At 39.8% G+C, this 20,722-nt stretch overlaps 1 protein-coding gene across 1 annotated transcript in view; it reads right to left on the bottom strand.

Moving 5' to 3' along the window:
* NFE2L2 (nuclear factor, erythroid 2-like 2) overlaps window positions 1-20,722 on the bottom strand; it is a 154,776-nt gene that overhangs the window by 98,177 nt on the left and 35,877 nt on the right. Inside the window, exons 2-4 of the mRNA XM_011991838.1 lie at window positions 19,265-19,419; window positions 9,462-9,563; window positions 4,951-5,087 (exon numbers count right to left, since the gene is read on the bottom strand). The gene's annotated coding sequence lies outside the window, so the exon portion shown is untranslated. The remainder of the gene's footprint in view (window positions 1-4,950; window positions 5,088-9,461; window positions 9,564-19,264; window positions 19,420-20,722) is intronic.

Raw genomic sequence — 20,722 nt, 5'->3', positions numbered from 1 at the left:
AACTGTGAACTGATTAAACCTTTTTTTTTTTTTTTTTTTTAAATTATAAATCACCCAGCAGCGAGAAGGGACTAATACAGGATGTTACAAAGGATAGAGATGAATAGCCAGATGGAAGAGATGCATAGGGCGAGGGATGGGGGGAGAGGCATGAAGCTTCCCTGCCCTTCATAGACATTCCACCCTCCAGGTACCTCTACATGTTCAGCAACCTGGAAGCTCTCAGAACTCTGTCCTTCGGGTTTTTACAGAAGCTTTATTAGGTAGGCATGATTAATTACATCATTGGCCATTGGTAATCAACTCTACTTTGAGCCCCTCTACCCTCCCTAGAAGTTGGAGGGTAAGGCTGAAAGTCCCATCCCTCTAATCATGCCTTGGTCTTTCTGGTGACCAGCCCCCCTCTTGAAGCTATCTAGGGCTCCCCAGCCACCAATGTCTTATTAGCATACCAAAGACACTCTTATCACTCTGGGGAGTCCAAGGGTTTTAACAGCTGTGTGCCAGGAACCAGGGGAAGAGACCAAATATATATTTCTTTTCCTTTTTTTTTTTTTTGAGTCACTCTGTTACCCAGGCTGGAATGCAGTGGCGCAATCTCAGCTCACTGCAACCTCCGCCCCTGGGTTCAAGTGATTCTCCTACCTCAGCCTCTGGAGTAGCCGGGATTACAGGCTCCTGGCACCACGCCCAGCTAATTTTTGTATTTTTAGTAGAGACAGGGTTTCGCCACGTTGGCCAGGCTGGTCTTGAACTCCTGACCTTGTGATCCACCTGCCTTGGCCTCCCAAAGTGCTGGAATTACAGAAATGAGCCACTGTGCTCGGCCCTAAATATTTATTTCTTGTCACAATATCACAGGGCGGAATGGGAAACCGAGTCTAGTATGAGGATGAGAGTTCATTAAGAGGATAACTCATTGAAAGAACCTCCCCTCTTGGATACACATTAAGGATACTGAGGGTCTGAGGGATGGTGGGTTTAGTAGGCTGCACAGATGCAGAATTAGTGGGAATGGAAGAACATTTAGGTCTCTTAGCCTTCAGCTTTGTCCTGGGTGTGTCATACTTCCAAGGCTCCTGAGTCTCTGGAAGGAGTGGGCTGAGTATTGATTCCAGGGATAGGTTCAGAGCTGAGGGTTGCTGGTCTGCAGCACTGGACTGGCATAGTCTTTGAGATGAATGCAGGCCTGTCCCAGCTCCTTCACTCTCTCATATGCCATACTGTCTCAGTACCTCTCTGCCTGTTCATTTTACGGCTTGATTTTGTCTCTAAACTTAGAGTCCAGGAAAAAGTATTCAGTATCCTTAGAGCACTAGGAGTTGTGTTGGCAAAGGCAGATAGCCTGACCCATTATAGTATTAACTAATTTCAACCCACACTAATTATCAAAGGTATTCATTTAAGGAAAGATGTGGTGTTTAGAGTAATCTTGTGGAAAAACTGCTTTCATTAAAAAAAAAAAGAAAAAAGAAAGGAGCCAGGTGCAGTGGCTCACGCCTGTAATCTCAACACTTTGGGAAGCCAAGGCGGGCAGATCATGAGGTCAGGAGTTTGAGACCAGTCTGACCAACATGGTGAAACCCCGTCTCTACTAAAAATACAAAAATTAGCCGGGTGTGGTAGTACGTGCCTGTAATCCCAGCTTCTCAGGAGGCTGAGGCAGGAGAATTGCTTGAACCCAGGAGGTGGAGGTTGCAGTGAGCCAAGATCACACCATTGCACTCCAGCCTGGGTGACAGAGCAAGATTCCATCTCAAAAAAAAAAAAAAAAAAAAAAAGGATAGAGACAGAATTTAAAAGTTCTCTGACACATCAAATATTGATTTTTTTCTTAAATACGAAAGATTCACCTAGTTTTTTGTTTTGGCCTCGGGTTGGTTTATTTATGTACTATATTTGTTTTTATTCCCATGGTGATTTCTTTCTTTCTTTTTTTTTTTTTTTCCTGAAGTGCAGTGGTGCCATCTTGGCTCACTGCAACCTCGGCCTCCAGGGTTCAAGTGATTCTTGTGCCTCAGCCTCCCCGAGTAGCTAGGATTACAGGAGCACACCACCACGTCTCGCTAATTTTTTGTATTTTTAGTAGAGACAGGGTTTCACCATGTTGGCTAAGCTGGTCTTGAACTCCTCACCTCAAATGATCCGCCCACCTCGGCCTTCCAAAGTGCTGGGATTAAAGGGGTGAGCCACCGCACCCAGTCCCATGGCGATCTTTTGCTGTTGCTGCTTAAAAGACACAGGTCACCTTTTAGCTTCTGTCCAGTTCACTACACATGAACAATTTAGTTTTCTTTAGAACACTCTTGAGCCCTTGAAATGTCATACATAAGAGGCCAGCTTTCTTGTGTTTTCCCTGTCAGCAGATTTTGTTAAGAACATCTTGCTGGTAGACCCCATCTTATTAATGATGAGATTCAATGAACTCCTGAAGGGTAAGGTTTTTTTTTTTAAAAAAGATCTTTTGATGGGGTTTGATGTAAACCTCAAAGGTCTTCTCTTTATGTCTGTTCCACTCCTTTTCTCTTGCATTATTAATTCTCCCATAAATTGCATACTTCTAATGAAGTGTTACCTTCATGCTGACTTCCTAAGTTTCAGGGCAGCATCTGGTGACATAGGGATCATTTTACAGCAGCGTCACAGCATTAGTTGACAAGAAGGTCAGTAAATAGCATTGTTACGGATCTTAAATGAATCCAACACTTATAGCAAACCAGGTGGTGTGGAGTTTGGCTGTATCAGATGTGCAGGGTAATGATGCAAATGACCATGCTTACACGACCCTTCTGCATGACTTAGGAACAATGCCTACATTATCTTTAAGATACAGAAAACACAAGTAACATGTAAGAGACGCTGTTAAGAGTCAGTTCCCTTGTTCACTAATATCAGTGTGTCGTTAGTCATTCTTTGTATTCTCATGTAACTGATTAAATCTATTTGGGAAAAAGTGTCAGCCACCGTGTCTTAGATTCTGTTTCTTAAAAAAAAACAAAACAAAACGAAGGGTAAGTTGGGGGAGGGCTGTTGATGGCAGTTTGCTGCTGCTAAATCCGGCCTGCTATTTCTGGCATTTTTTCATCTGTGCTGCCATCTAGAGAGGAGAATTAGAAACATGCAAAAATGAAGCCCCAAGATGGAGTTCAGAGAAAGTGGATATTTATATGTAGAAAACTGGAAGAAACATCTTGAGATTTGGGACTATAATTTTATGTTTTTCTCTTCTTTCTCTCTGTCCCTCCAAGATCCAAAACAGGACTTGGATATCCGTGTCTCAGTTTTTATGAGGACATTCCAGGCATTGCTGGGAAGCCATTTCCTGGATTCGAACTGATTCTTACATACCTAAAATTCAATTGTATAAACTTTCTGGGACCGCTAAATTGTCAGGAAGTGGTCTCACTTTTCTATAGTTAAAACATTGCTGGAAATGCGCACATTCCCAGACCTGGAGGATTTGGAAATAAAATGGCAGCTTTTTGTGTGTGAATGAACAAGAGAAAGAAGTCCTTTCAACACAGTGGAGCAGTTCCCTGAAGTCTGTGCCTTCCACAGAATCTACTAGATCTGCGGGATGTTTATAGGTGAAATGTTGGTCAAGTGAATTTGGGGACTGCAAGGTAAAACAACGTTAAGCAGTTTTTATAGGCTTTAATTTACCAGTATGCACCGCCAACTTGCAAGAGAGGAAAATGCTGGGCAAGCTTTCCCAAACTTGTTTGACCTTTAAACCCTGGGCTTTTCATAGACCTGGTGTTGTGTGGCACTTACATTCGGAGCTATTACAACAGGGAAAGGACGTTAGCCTGCTGCATGCACACCATGCACAAACACCAGTCCTCCCTGACCCCATCCTATTCCTTCTCTCTGTGTCTCAATATTTTTGAAGTTTTGTTTTGGTTTGAGTAGAGATTGGGGAATTTAACTACTTTTTTTCCTCTAGCAGGATTGTAACAGGAGTAGGATCTGTTTGATACTTGCTACTCCCAGGTAAAACAAAGTAAGTTTACCTACAACATATGCCAAATTTTCTCTCTCAGCTTACATGTCAAAAAGCACATAGAAAGATAGTCTTTTTACTCAGCACACATTTAGTGTGCTCTAATTCTGTGTGAGGTACCACTGGGAGGGGAGAACAGAGGGAAATAAAATATGATCCTTGACTTAGTCAAATCATTAAATAGATGGAGTGATAAGTTTATACACAGATTACTACAAGTTCCCTTATACAGACAAATAATGGTCATACTAGATTTAGTCATCATAATTGAAATAATAGGGCTTAGTTTATGTGGAGCAAGGCCATGGAAACTATCCATGGAAAAAGAAACTAACAGCCTTACAGAAACTCTGTTGTAGTGGCATCCATTGTTAGAGCATCTCACCTTATTTTAAAAAAGGAAAAAGTCAATGGCAAAGAATATCTGTCTGTATTAATGCTGGAAAGTGACATTCTTGATGAAACTAAGTGAACAATATTAATAATGCTTCTCTTTTGATAATTTTTCTGCATTTTAGGAGATGGACCATAGAATTCATATTTTTGACTCAAAAAGTAATGTCTCTATTTAGGTATTAATAAGGATATGATCCCTTACAAGGGATACGTATTATTTCCACTTCATGAAAGCAACAGGGGCTCAGAGAATTCGTTTGTTTAATAGCTTGTAAAGTGCAGGCTTGGAATTCAAATCCAGTTCTATCTGGCCCCAAATTGTCATTTGTGTTTCCCTTTTTGTGGGGCAGAGTAATTTTAGAAAATGTTTGCATACTCTCTGATTTCTATAGCCTAAAAATATGATGCCAAAGCAAAATGAGGTAAACAGCTTTTCTGAGCTTTAGAGAATTACACACACACAAATAGGAGACTGCAAGCTTTGTAAGAGCAGAAACCTCAAGGTCATATCTGTTCTCTTTGCCACACTAAGCCCAGCGCTTAGCACATACCTGGCATATAGATCCTCAATAAAGATTTGCTCAATGACGCGCATATGAATGACAGTGTTTGGGATTAGGTGGTAGGCATTCATGAAAACTTTCCATATCTTCTTGTATTTTTTGCAAGATAGCTCACAGTTTTGAATCTGCAAAGGAGAAATAAGATAAAGGTTAATACAGGCCATTTGAAAGTATGCCTTACCTCCTTATGAAATGGTCTGAATCTGATCAAGGGCAATTTTCACATTTATGATTGTACTTTCCAGTTAAAACTCATAATTAATTAATCATATTGTGAGTCAATTTGTGGATCATTGAGAACCTTCCCCTGCATAGTTGTTTGGTCATTTCCCAACAAATTCATTCCCTGAAAATGGCTAAAAAAATTAGGCTTGAAGTAAAACTAGATTTGAAGGCAACGACTAAATCTTATTTATATCTGTATTCCTAGAATCTTGCTTTATAATAAGAGCACAATATATTTTGAAAAAGAAGGAAGAAAAAAGAAATCAAGGGTAGCAAAAAGGAAGAAAAATGAGAGTTAGGAATCTTGGATTTTAGCCTTGGGTTGACATTGTGAACTTGGGCCAGTCATTTCTTCATTTTGTTTCTAAGTTTCCCTTTTTGGAAGCCAGAGGTGTCGACCTAGTTGACCACTGAGGCACCTCCAGATTCTAATTGCCTGTGGAAGAAAGAGACCGGGGTCATTCTTGGTATAAACATGCCCATGCTTCCTTGTGTCCACTAGGGGGCACTGTAGTACTAGTGCAGCGGCCTCCCATCTTCCAATTTATTCAATTCTGTTGACAGTTTTTTTCCTGTTTTAGTCCCCTGGAAAACATTCTTTAACTTTCAAACTCAAATTTACACTACAAAGTATGAGATTTAATTTGGAACAGAAAGCTGGATAAACATAGGAAGAATGTAGTTCAATGATTAAAAGAGAAATTAGGGCCAGGCGTGGTGGCTCACACTTGTAATCCCGGCACTTTGGGAGGCCGAGGTGGGCGGATCACGAGGCTAGGCGATCGAGACCATCCTGGCTAACATGGTGAAACCTCGTCTCTACTAAAAAATACAAAAAAATTAGCCGGGCATGGTGGCGGGCGCCTGTAGTCCCACCTACTCAGGAGGCTAAGGCAGGAGAATGGGGTGAACCTGGGAGGCAGAGCTTGCAGTGAGCCGAGATCGCGCCACTGCACTGGAGCCTGGGCGACAGAGTGAGACTCCGTCAAAAATAAATAAATAAATAAATAAATAAATAAATAAATAAAATAAAAGAGAAATTAGAATCATAGAGCTATTTGCATAGTTACGTTATAAGATGTTAAGATTTTCTGTGGTCCAAAAGGGGGGCTTTGAAACTCTTTTAAAGAAAACAAAGTGGAAAAAATTGTAATTCCCAGAATAACAAAAACATAAACTTAATAAGTATGTCAAATCTATGTGAAGACAACTATAAAATTGCCAAGACTTAAATAGAGATATACCATGTTCTTGGATAAGAAAACTTGGCATTTAAAAAATTTAAAATTATTCCCCAAATATATTCATAAATATAATACAATTCCAATGGAAATGCCAATGGAATATTTTTTTGAAACTTTACAGAAGAGTTCTGAAATTCATTGAGAAAAATTAAACTGAAAAGAGTTAAGAAAGAAAGACAACCATTTGAGAGGAAGGAGGATTTGAACTGCCAGATTTTTTTTAAAGATAAAACAACTGAAATTAAAACAGTAGCATAATGACAGCAAAATAAACAAACAAACTAATAAAACAGCGAGTCCAGAAACAAACCCAAGGATGGTGTCCTGGATGTGTTTGTTTGTCTGGTGTTTGTGTGCTTTGGTATTTGGCATCTCAACACTTTTCCTGTTATAGAAACTGAAAAAAGGCATATCTTCCTCTTCTAGACAGCAAGGACATCAGCACATAACGGGTTTGTCCAGTGGGATTCCCACACTGAATCCAGAAGGAGTGATGCAAAGATGCAGAGACCATCAAGCTATCCACCAAGACAGTGATGATTTCAGTAATTCAGGAGAAGAGAATGTCTGGTGGTGGCACTGTCCTTAGTTTCTATTTAGGCTCTTCCTATAACAGTTCTGCACCAAGTTCTGGCAGCATTCTAATCAGACTGTTCCTACAGTGGTCCTTGGCTGGTTCATCTGCTGCCAGCCTCCTTTGGCTCCTGTCTGATTCCTGAGACTGATTTTTAACTTTCCCATAGAATTTTGTATATAGATACTGTTACTCTTTCAATAAATTCCGTTATACTTAATCTACCTAAAATTGGTTACTAATGCTTGCAAATAGGAATTCTGACTTGTACAGAAACTGGTAATGGGGATTCAGTTACAAACAGCAGACTTTCAGGGAAATCAGGAGAATCTGGGTATGCAGACTCATTGTGTTTGAAGATAATAAAAACCAATTAATATTCAAAGATGAGACTCTGGAAACCCACAGCCTGTAGTAGTAAAATAGCTAATGAAATTAATGCCTGTGAGGATTAGGATTGAGTTGGGTATTAAAGACAAGACCGTGGGGGACAGAATTGCTGTTTTCACAGAACAGTATGAAGGAAATGAGGAATTCAAGAGCTGGGTGCTAAGGCTAGCTGTTTCATTTGAAGACATTAACAAATGAAAATCTCTAAATTCTCATCTTAAAACATGAACTGAAACCCAAGTGTGAATTTGTTAAAAGAAACTTATAGCCCCAGGATGGAGATAGCTATAAACCAACATTTGTTCTTGTCGATTGCTGATTTGCAAATCAGTCAAATTCACCTCCTTACCTGGGGTCTTAGAAGAGCACGTGTTAAAGTGCTGATTCCGAAAGAGTAAGATCTTTAAAGTTAAAATGCTATATAGGGGAGAATTTGAAGAATGCAGAGACTCCTTGCCCCCAAACTCAGCCTTCTTTGCAGCTGAAGCTTTTACGTATAAAGCTATTTCTCCTTTGTTTGAAGAGGCTGAAATTCCCTAGTTTGAGGGAGTTACCTTATAGGAGGTTCTCTTATATCCTACTGTTACTCTGCACTATCTCCAGATCTGCAATGAGTCAAATTTGCTGGGTGCGGTGGCTCACACCTGTAATCCCAGCACTTTGGGAGGCTGAGGTGGGCGGATCACCTGAGGTCAGGAGTTTGAGACCAGCCTGGTCAATATGGCGAAACCCTGTCTCTACTAAAAAATACAAAAATTAGCCAGGGATGATGGCGGGTGCCTGTAATCCCAGCTACTCGCAAGGCTGAGGCAGGGATAATTGCTTGAACCCAGGAGGTGGAGGTTGTGGTGAGCCAAGATCACACCACTGTACTCCAGCCTGGGCGATAGAGCAAGACTGTGTCCCCCACCCCAACCCCCCAGAAAATTCTAGTGTGCTTCAAGAGGCCAGTTTACAAAGTGAAGCTTAGTAAGCTATGTCTCAAGCAACAAAGGAATGGAAGAACTTTGCTAATTAATCTGTGGGATGTGAGTTAGAATAGATTTTAAGAATGTTGAATGAAGAAGAGGACACAATTTGAGATTGGGTTGAATTTACTAATAGGGCTTACAAGAGATTCTGGATTATTCTAGTTTGAGAAGCTAGTAGAATAATTCTGTTTGCTCTGCTAAATGTTCATCGAAATTTAGACTGAGGGGTGAGTCATACAAAATAAAGTTGAGATGCAAATCTCTTAGGTAAAATGTAAAGGAACAAATTTTTAAATTTTAGGAGACAGGAATGTTGGATTAGATTTGTCATATCTGACCCAACCACCCACCTCAATTGTGTCTTCCAAAAAAAGATCTAGCCAAGTGCAGTGGTTCACACCTGTCCCAGCTACTTGGGAGGCTGAAGTGGGAGGATCACTTCACCCAGGAGTGTCAGGCCAGCCTGGGCAACCTATCAAGACCCTGTCTCTAATTAAAATAAAAATGATAAAAAGGTCCAGAAAACACTCTTTACAAAGGCCTTGAGAAACAAATCTATGAGGGAAGGGTCAGCATATTTGAAACGTGATTTAGAGAACGTTTCATGTAGACCAGTGATGATGCTGAAAAGAGGTTACAGTTGAATTTGGCTTACTGAGTTTCAGAGGGATGGCAGGATCCCAGAGCGACATAGTCTAGATAGCACATTTGCATGGGGCTAAGTTGAAAGGTAGTAGGGTCAGTGTGAAAATCAGAATGCTCTGACTTATGGATTCATGGGAGGTGACTAACTGATCATGGAGTCCCCAGGACTGAAATAAATAAGAAGTCACTAAGGTCCTACTTGATTTGTATAGCAAACAAGCAAACAAACAAAAAACCTTCATGTCTAGAAAAGAGAGACAGTATCCAATTTCCAGATATGAATCAGTTCTCAGACACAGTTAAAGGAAATCTGAGTACCCTTGAGGAAGTGCCTACTTGAATCTACCTCCTGGAATACAAAGGGACTTGTGGCCATTTATTAGGACAGTTGTGAATGATGAAGCAGAAACAGTTCACTTTCATCTGGTACAGACAAGAATATAGCTTTACCTTCTTGCCACAGGATTACATCACCTTTTGGACCCTGGGTCACAATGAAGTCAGCAGAAAGCTTCTTATTTCCTCATCTCACATGATATCAGACTATTCATCCTATACAGGTGGGGACAAAAGAGTAGAAAGCAATAAATTCCTTGGACACCTTGAAAAAGACACGTGAGAGCTTGAGTGGGAATTTTTCAAGGGTCCAGTGGTCTACAGAATATGTTTGGCTGTAATTCTAAAGTGAGAGATAAACTGTTGTACCTGAGCTCCTTACCAATGTGAAGAGGCACTATTTTGGTGGACCTCTTTGGATTTTAGAGGCTTGCTACTAGGTCCCAGTGGAACACCTAAGCCTGAGACACCAAGTGACTTTGCAGTCATAATTGCCTATCAGGATCCAGGTGTTAATTCAGGCTCATAACTCACTAGGCCTGGATAGTCCTGAGGATGAGTGAGTTTAGTGAGCACGTTGCTTGTATTCTCCTGCTGCTTACGTCTGTCACACTGCTGTCCCTCCCTAGCTTACGTGTGTCTCATGGGGTATTCACTATGTCCAATTGGTTTGAGAGGAAAAAATTAAAATCTTGGTTTACAGATCCTTTTTTCTTGGTTTGAAGTGGGTTGCTTTAGCATTTACAGCTCACTCCAAGACCCAGAAAGACCAGGGGAAAGGACGAGCCTTGGCCGGGCACGGTGGCTCATGCCTGTAATCCCAGCACTTTGGGAGGCTAAGATAAGAAGACTGCTTGAGGCCAGGAGTTTGAGACCAGCCTGGTCAAAACAGCGAGACCCCATCTCAATCTATAAAACAAAAAATAAAAAGAAAAAAAAGGGGTAATCCTCAAAATGGGCAGAAATTGAAATAATATGTATCTCATTGTTCAGTTTGCCTGGAATTAGCAGTGGCTAATAGTTTGGTAACTTGACCAGTGACTTGGAAGGGTTAAGATTGGTCACAAGGAAGTCTGAGTAAGAAGTACATGAAAGGACCTCTAGAAATGGGCCAGAAGATGTGAACATTATACCTCATATTATCATTGAAAAGGAAAGTAGATATGATCAAATTATCTAGCTATCATGTTTAAAATTTTAATTAGCTCTGGAACTTACACTGAAGATTAATATGTACATCCAATAAACTTGATCCAGCAGTGGTTGAATCTGCCAGTGTGTGTGTGTATGTGCGTATGTGTGTGTGTGCATGAAAAATTCCTCCTAAATCCTTCCTCACTCTCACTCTTCCCGTATAAACCCTTACGTTCCCCTGAGTATGGTTTAAAAGCTACTGAACTAGTTCAATCTCACTTTAGAGAATAAGAAAATATCCAAAAAATTGACTTGATCTGTCTCAGGCCATATAGTGTCTACCAGAATAAAGGCTCAAATTCTCCTCTTAAACTGGAGCTCTCTCCAAAATAGTACGTGACTTCTGTAATTGAGAATAAATTCAATATAATGGCAACTCCACTCTTCCCTATTATCTAATCCATTACTCATCATGACAGAAAAGTATCACCATTTTCCATTCCTCAAAGCATGGAAAACTGAATGGCAGGATAGATGCCTGAAGGAAAAAAGATTAAATATTATAATGCATATTTGTAATTTCCATCATATTACCTTTCTCCCTTAGACTTGGAGTGGCCTTCCATCTATAAGTGGCAAACAGTGTAATGGACATTGTATTCGTTGTTAAATTAAGGGACAGGCAGCTTAAATCTTTGAAAGATGTCTCCAGTTGTGACTCGTATCTAAGGTTGCACTGTCTAATACAGTAGTTACTAGTCACATGTGGTGATCAAGTTGAAATCTGGCTAGTCTGAATTAAGATATGCTGTAAGTCTTCAAAATCTGGTGTAAATTTACCAGATTTTGGTGTAAATGTACACCAGACATAGATATATAGCTGGTATATATTTAGATACCAGATATATATCTGGTATATAGATATAGATATACAGATATATATCTGGTGTATATTTAGAAGACAGTATGAAAAGAGAATGTAAACTATTTAATTAGTAATATTTAAATATTGATTACATGTTAATCACATTAAACAATTTTGGTTAAAGAAAATACAGTATTAAAATTAATTTCATAAAGAAGCCAATCTGAGAAGGGTATACACACTGTGTGATTCCACCCATATGAAATTCTGGAGAAGGCAAAACTCTGGAGACAGTAAAAAGATCAGTGGTTGCCTGGGATTAGGGTGGAGGGAGGGATGAACCGGTGGAGCACAGAGGATTTTTCACGGCAGTGAAACTACTCTGTGTGATACCATAGGTCATAAAGTTCTCCAGACTCATAGAATGCACAACGCCAAGAGTGAACCCTAAAGTAAACTGTGGACTTTGAGTGTTCCAGTGTAGGCTCATCAGTTATAAAACATGTACCACTCTGGTGGGGGATATTGATAATGGGGTAGGCTATGCATGTGTGGGGGCAAGGGGTATATGAGAAGTCTCTGTACATTCCTCTTAATTTTGCTGTGAACCTAAAATTGCTCTAAAAATAAAGTTTTTTTAAAAGTCTATTAAAATGTATTTTACATGTTTCTTTTTACTTTAAAAAAATATGGCTATTAGAAAATTTAAAATCACAAATGTGGCTTGCTTTATATTTTTATTGGTCAGTGCTGATATAAGGGATTTAGCAAAAGAATGGAAACCAAACCAAGCAGAATTTGGCCAGTGTTTCCTGTAGCTCATTAGTGTTGTCAGAATTATAAAGATGTTAGGTACTCACACAAGTGTATGTGAGCTACTAAGCTTTCAATTTTGGCAAAGTCACCATCGGCAAATCGCAATTTCACACTTTCCAAAAAATATTGGAATGATAGTGAGCTAGTCCTCAAGGATAAGGACTATGTCTAGTTTTGTTTTTAACACAGAACAAGTTACATTGCTGGCATTTGATAATTTTGCTTTAAAAATCAGGTGGACTAGAGCTTTTAGTTCTTCAGGGAAGGTACAGGGAAAGTGGCCCTCTGGTGAATTGCTTTGAACACAGAAATATTTACTTTGAAATTGTGAGCCTCACATTACTTTATCATATCTATCCAATTTTATTTCACTATAAAATTTTAATTCCTCTGCCCTTAATCATGAAAGTAGAGGAAGGCAGAGTAGACAATGAGTTAATGGTATTCTCTATATGCGATATACAGAATTTTAAGGTGGCTATAATTATGTTTAATTCTATTCATTAAATCAAAGATTTCTCCCAGACCAGTATATACCAGCATGTGACAGAAATCACAGTTAATGCCTTCCTCATCAGAGACCAAGTAGGACTCCTAACTTCCAGAATGTAACGATTACTTTGGCATCCTACATTATGCAGCAAATCCAATAAAGTACAAACAACCTGCCAAGATATAATGTGAGTGCTACAATGGGACATCATACATTTTAGCTCCATACCTGCTAGAAGTATCATAAAAGTGAGTGGTGATACTCAGAATAGTGTCTTCTCAAATCTGTTCCTCCTTTTCCTGTGTTGATGGCATCCCCATCTAATCATAGTCCTATATTTCCTCATTTTCATCCCCTGTGTCCAAGTGGTCATTCAGTAGTACCAATTCTACCTTTCAAATGTCTCTTGAATCCTTCCATTTCCCAACAATTTTCAGCGTAACTTTCCTAGGTGATTCTCTCATCAGCCCTGCCTTGGACACCTGGAATACTCTTTATGTAATTAGGTTTCCAGCACAAGCACCTATTAAGCTGTTTTCATTTTCCTCCCATTTTATTGAGGCTCCAAATTGCCAGCAGAATTATTTATCTAAACCTATCCTTCCCCTGCTTGAAAATTTGCCAAATGGATCCCCATTACCTGCAGGATAAAGTCTAAACTTCACATGACATTTAAGGCCCTATATATTGTAATCTCAATTTACCTTTCCGAACTTAACTCCCACCTCTCTTACCACACCCTAGACCCTGAACATCCAAGTTTTTTTTTTTAATCACATAATCAAAAATCCATGAACATTCCAAATTTTTAAAAGTTGGTAATAGTGAGGGACTTGAAAAGATTTGTATACAGTAAAATGAACATGCCTCAAATATAAATCTATTACTTGTAGAAAATTTATTCTATGCATTTCCTTTTGTCAATGAAGTGGTAATTCTTTTGATAGCAAGTGATAGAAACCTAATTTGAATTTCTTTGATAAAAATGAGAAATTATTGGCTTATGGGTTCCAAAGAAGGGTTATAAAGCCAAACAAATTGATGAGCAGAACTATAGTTCTACCTCAGAAACCCCACTGCCATCAAATTTCCCTTTGACAACTGGCTTGGCACTTCTCTGCATATCAGCTTCATCTGCTCTCACTGCTGACAGAATCTGAAAGCAGAAAACATGGTTACCAACAGCTATTTGGGTCAGTGTCCTTTAAGAACCATGTGGCTGTCTCTCTTTCTTCATTCCAGTTTGAAAAATCCAGAGGAAGGCCTCTTATTGTACTGGCTTAGATCAGGTGCACCTATCCCTGATTTATCAAGTGTGGCCAGGAAAGTAGGATCATGTAAACACAGAAAAGTTCTGGCTGTAGCCATGTGGATGGTGGTGGGAGATGAGGATATACTCCTTAGGAAAGAGTGCTATTAGTGAAGGCAATCGCACAGATATCTGCCGGAGCAAGTAATTCTTAAGAATTTTAGTGGAATTAAATCAGAAGAGCTGAAAGTTATATAATTAATTACATTTAAATTATATATTTAATTATATTTAACTTCATTTATAATTACTAACTGATCCAGGTCTGCTAGCACTGTAGCTGGCCCCACCACAATAGATTTTTAGACTTGTTTGGCCTACAAGTTTGTACTCATAATTTGCTTATTCTTATTTTTTGTTAGTTTTGTTTTAGGTATCTAATTATATTTGTTCTAAATACTAATAATTTCATCTCCTAATAGTCGTAACTCATATTTCTATTTTGTTGTTTATTTTACTTGCCAGAACTTCCAGAATTACAGGAAATAATCATTTGTGTTATTGTAAAGTTTATGTGTGTGTGTGTTTATGTATATAAAGACTACTAGTGTAAGGAAGCAGGAAAAGGGTATCTCCATTAAGTGACTATTTACATTTCTGTTGGAGCTAGAAAGGAACTTAAAAGACACCAGGGTTTGTAACAAGTCAGTATGCAGAGCATGGTATTCCCAGTGTTTGAAACAGGCCGGGTGTGGTGACTCATGCCTATAATCCCAGCACTTTCGGGGGCCAAGGCAGGAAGATCACTTGAGGCCAGGAGTTCAGGATCAGTCTGGGCAACGGGGTGAACTACGAAAAATTAGCCAGGCGTGGTGGTGCATGCCTGTAGTCCCAGCTACTGGGAGGCTGAGGTGGAGCCCAGGAAGTTGAGGCTGCAGTGAACTATGTTCACACTGCACTCCAGCCTGGGTGACAGAGCAGAGACACCGTTACAAAACAAAACAAAACAAAACACTGAAACAATGTTGGGTTGTTAAACAACATATAGGTTGGTGAACTACTGCTGCCCTGAGATATCACCCTTTCCCACCCCTCATCCTTATGGGCCAATAACTAAAGGGTTAGATCATAGCAGGGGGCTGTCCATTCTGATTGGTTTCAACTGTTTTAATATTTTGATTATCAGTGATATTAGAACCCAGTAATTTGACTGTATACTCCTAGCGGAACATACTACCTTGGGATACACACACAAAAAAAACAACTGCAAATAAATCTTTAATGACCAAATTGTCAGACAGAGAGAGAGATTACAAGCTGCCTCTAGCTCACTGAGCTCCAGTGGAAAGAGAAGGAGGTAAGAAAGATTTCCATACTATGGCCCACAAAGCTATCAGTGGTAAAGCATTCAGGAAGTTACTGGATACAAAAGTCACCTGCAAGAGTTCAACCTCTACTGGAGTGCTGAAGAAACTTCGTCACTGAGATACTGCTGCACTGCTACTGTGGTACTCTATAAAATTAAATATTATCAGAAGTCTATCAACTCCTGATTTGCTAACTTCCCTTCCAGCATCTGGTGCAAGAAATTTCTCAGGACTTCAAAACAGATCTGTGCTTCCAGAGCACAGCCATTGGTGCTTTGTGGAGGCAAGGGAGGACTGTTTGGCTGGCCTTTTTGAAGACAACAACCTATGTGTCCTCCATGCCACATGTGTAACAATTATGGCAAAAGACATCCAGCTAGCACACAACGTACGTGAAGAACATGCTTAGGAGAATGGCGTAAACCCAGGAGGCGGAGCTTGCAGTGAGCTGAGATCTGGCCACTGCACTCCAGCCTGGGCGACAGAGTGAGACTCCGTCTCAAAAAAAAAAAAAAAGAATTCACTGTGATGGAAAACATTTCATTCTTCTCTCTCTCTCTTCCTCCTGACACTGGTAGTTGTGAATGTTAGATTTTTTTCCCCATGAGGTCAAATGGTACCTACATACAATGACAACAAGTGGAAAAACAGAAGACAGAAATCAGGTACTGGCAATTTCTCCATATTCATTTGTGTATGAATTTTTAATATAAATGCAGGGACACAGGTTTGATTATATGAATGTGTCAAATTTTCACATGTACAATAAAAATATGCACTATTGTGTATCAATAACAAATTTAAAAAATGCAAGGACACAAAGCATTAATGCAAGTCAAAATGTTTCAGTGAACAAGTTTCAGCAGTTCAACTTTTTTTTTTTTTTTTGAGACGGAGTTTCTCGTTACCCAGGCTGGAGTGCAACGGCGCGATCTCGGCTCACTGCAACCTCCACCTCCTGGGTTCAAGCGATTCTCCTGCCTCAGCCTCCCAAGTAGCTGGGATTACAGGCACCCACCACCATGCCCGACTAATTTTCATATTTTTTAGTAGAAACAGAGTTTCACCATGTTGGCCAGGCTGGTCACGAACTACTGACCTCAGGCAATCTGCCTGCCTCACTCTCCCAAAATGCTGGGATTACAGGTATGAGCCACTGCACCTGGCCAGCAGTTCAACTTTATAACAATATAAATAAACCTGTTAAAATTTTCTGGACAATGCCAGCATTTGGACTTTTTAAAAACAAGCAAATTTCTTATTCATGGCAACTAAATAATGTTAGTAGCATTTGATAATACAGTCGATTCTGTGCATTCACTGTACTTTTCTGAGTTGTCCTACATGCAAGTACAGGTTTTTAATGTCTGTCTTCTGTGCTATTCCTGTAAGTTTGCTATTAAAATATATTAAACTATTTTTTTAAAAGGAGAAAATGAAAGAAACACAAACATTGGTCATTTTATGATATTAAGGAATACTTGTTAATGTTTCAGGTATGCTAATGGTATTGGTATTATTATTATTTTTCATGTCAGACGGGTAATGTGCTGATGACATAACAAGGTTCAAGGGTGGCACATCTCACGGATGCATGTGAACACCCAATCATCACGCTTATGAACTACAAAAGGATCAGGATTATGTTTTTAAAAAGTCTTTCCCTTTCATGATAAATACTAAAATATTTACAGATCAAATAATATAGCTGGGCAGCTTCACAAGAATCCATTGGGTGTTGAGGTAAAGAGAAAAGTGAATGGGTGTAGATGAAATAAGAGTGGTTATGAAGTGATGATCTTTGTTGCTGTGGGATTGGTTACTGAATTAGTCTCTCTATTCTTGTGTATGATAAAAATTTTCCATTATAGGCCTACTGTGGTGACTCATGCCTATAATCCCAGCACTTTGGGAAACCGAGGTGGGCAGATGGCTTGAGCTCAGGAGTTTGAGACCAGCCTGGACAACATAGCAAAACTCTGTTGCTACAAAAAATAGCCATGATCATGCCACTGTACTCTAGCCTGAGTGACAGAGTGAGATCATGTCTCAAAAAAAAAAAAAAAAAAAAAAATCCATTACAAAAAAATCAACAAAAAAGTTATTTATTTACTATCACTCCTGCAGGTCACGTAACTAAATTCCCTAAATTTATGGTTGGAAAAATTTGAGCAAAGAATTCCCCCAGGACTCTTTGCAAAAAAGCACTTTGGAAAGCTCTTGCTCTTTGGAAAAAAAGCAAGGACTTTGGAATCTCACTTACTATACCAGCTATGTGACCTGTGGCAAATTACTTAACCTTTTCAAGTCGCATTTGAGTTATCTGTATAATGAAGCTAATAGCATTTATCATGATGGGCTTTGTGAGAACTAAAGGAAATAGCACCTGTAAAGGGTCTAGCACAGTGAGCAGAGAGTAGACGCTCAGTAGTTGGCAATTGTCACTATTATAAAGTGTCTAATATCATACAGCTTGTAGTAGTACAGTCAAGATTTAAAGCACGGGTTTCCTGATGCACAATTCTGCCATATTAGGTTATTTCTTTTGAGTAACAAGCTTTTAATAAGTACTAGCTGAACTGAAGAAAACAGAGAAACACCTGAATGGAAATTAATGAACAACTGACAAGAAGATTTGTTTCCCTAGATATGATATCATATCATATCTTCAATAATGGCATCAATCTTGTTTCTCATTGACAGTCATGGCCTGACTGTATCCTTCCCATGAAAACATTCGGTTCCATGAGGGCTGGTTTAAATAAAAGGAATTTGCTTTAGAAGGGTTTCTATTTTTAAATCTGTAACAAGAGGCCCCATATGCAGCACAACTACCTATAGATGATAATCTGACTTGACCAAGGTCACCCTGCTAGAGAGAGGCAGAAATGGGTTTAGAACCTATATTTCCAGGTATATATATTTGCTTTCAGTAAATATGCTATTTTTATTTATTTATTTTTGAGACAGGGTAGAGTGCAGTCGCATGGTCATAGCTCGCTGTATTCTCAACCTCCTGGGCTCAAGCGATTCTCCTTGTCTCAGACTCCTGAATAGCTAGACTACAGGTATGGGCCACTGTGCCTGGCTAATTTTTAAATTTTTTTTTGTAGAGACATGGTCTCACTATGTTGCCCAGGCTGGTATTGAACAGTTGGCCTCAAGCAATCCTCCTGCACTGGCTTCCCAAAGTGCTAGGATTACAGCTGTGAACCACAGCACCTGGGCTGAATATATTATTTTTAGATGTTTACACATTAGGAAAAATAATTTCCACTATAAAGCATACAATGTATGGTACTGTCTTTCTAAGAATCAACAATAAGGAATGTTCCATTTATCATCACATGGACTATTGTTTTTCTTCTTTCTTTTTTTTTCTTTTGAGGCATCAGTTTCAGCAGACGCCCTTTGCCAGATGCCCCTGGCACTCTGAACTTCTTATCATCTGATCTGAGGAAGAGCTGCAGGGCTTTAAACAATGTACGTATTTATTGGCATTATTCTCTTTGTTCTCTACTTACATAAGCCTCCCCAGTTCTTTCTTCTTTCTCAGTAATTTTGGAAACCTTTCATAGGAAGGGAAGAGAGAATAGGATGTCTTTATTCTCTGTACTTCTTGGTGGAAGCGAGGGAGAATATATGATGGAACTGATGAATGGAAATGATAAAACTAAAGGACTTTACCCCAGTCACTCTGCTACTATACTAATGAAAAATTTAATTGTGTTTAATAAACACCTAACATTGTGCTAGATACTGAGAATACACAGGTGATTCAGACATTTTATCAGTTTGGTGTACCTGCCCTCAGAGAGCACAGTGTCTAGTAGGTTGGGTAGGTGGGTATCAAAACAACTATAATAAAAAGCTAGAAAATATAACCGTTGAGGTGAAAATGAAATGCTTTAGCAAGAAGAGAGAAGTTCTGACAAGAACAGACAGGCTTTCAGAGAGAAACTGAAGTGTGGTTGGGGCCACGAGGGATCTTACTTCAGCAGACTGAGAATCAGAATTTAAGACTTGTTACTCCGAGACTGTTGGTGGTTACATCATATGAAGGAAATCGGAAAGGACAGGGTGTATTCTGAGAACACTGGTGTGGCACCAACTGCCAGCAGCAATTCCACTTGAGGGTTCTTTCTTGCCTTTTCAAAACAAAATGTAAACACAGAGGATAAATATAATCAAACCAAACCAAAGTTAAAAGAATAACAATACGATACGGAACAGGCCAGGTTCTTTCTGTTCCAGAACCCACGTGTCAAGGAAGAAGCCATAGTATCTCTATAACATGAATGTGGCTATCCGTTCATCAAATATTTAATGAACCCCATTGTGTGCTGGGCATTGGGATAAATGCTGTGGACAAAGCAGTGAACAAGACAGCCGCAGCTTCTGAGTTCACAAAGTTTATATTCTGACTAGGGACACAGTCTTTAAACAGCAACTAATTACATAACTAAAACTGTTAATAGTCAGTGTAAAGAAGTGAAGATGCTAGGGGAACAGTTAACAGTCTGGGGTATTAGGAATTCTTCTTTGAAGAAGTCACATTTGAACTGAGTGCTAAAGGAAGAGTGAGGGCAGAAGCTGGAGTTAGGGGTTGAGGGCAGGGGAAGAGTGTTCAGGGTAGCACCACCAGTGTGGGTGGCCAATGAAGAGTGAGAAAGCTAAGCGGGTGGGTGAAAACCTCTTTGTGCATGGCCTTGTAGGCCCCATTCATGATTTGGGTCATTACCCTTACACGCCAGGAAGCAACATAGTTTTGAAAGGTCAGTTTGAGTGCAAAATGGAGAAAGGATCAAACAGAGAAAAGAATCGATGGCAAAGGCCAGTCAGAAGGCTACTGGGACCTGCCTAGAATCCAGGCAAAGAAATGAGGGTGACTTGTATTAGGGTGGAGACACTGGGGATGGAGAGATTCAGGAAGAAAGTTTGGGAGGAGGAGGGCAAGATCTGAAGAGAAAGTCTGGCTTGACAAGATCAGCTGGGTGGTGTGTGTGTGTGTGAGAGTGTGTGCGTGTGTGTGTGTGTGAGACAAGATCAGCTGGGATGGTGTGTTTGTGTGTTTAAAAGATCAGCTGGGATGGAGTGTGTGTATGCATGTGTGAGAGACAAGATCAGCTAGGGTGGTGTGCATGTGCGTGTAAGACAAGATCAGTTGGGGTGGTGTGTGTGTGAGACAAGAGCTGTTGAGGTGGTGGGTATGTGTGTGGGTGTGTGTGTGAGACAAGATCAGTTGAGATGGTGTGTTTGTGTGTTTAAAAGATCAGCTGGGATGGAGTGTGTGTGTGTGCATGTGTCAGACAAGGTCAGCTAGGGTGGTGTGCGTGTGTGTGTGTGTGTGTGTGTAGGACAAGATCAGTTGGGGTGGTGTGTGTGTGAGATAAGATCTGTTGAGGTGGTGGGTGTGTGTTTGTGGATGTGTGTGACACAGATCAGCTGTGG

This window comes from Mandrillus leucophaeus, unplaced genomic scaffold, assembly GCF_000951045.1.
Source record: "Mandrillus leucophaeus isolate KB7577 unplaced genomic scaffold, Mleu.le_1.0 Scaffold40, whole genome shotgun sequence".
Lineage (NCBI taxonomy): Eukaryota > Metazoa > Chordata > Mammalia > Primates > Cercopithecidae > Mandrillus > Mandrillus leucophaeus.
This window is presented reverse-complemented; position numbering and strand designations above follow the sequence as displayed.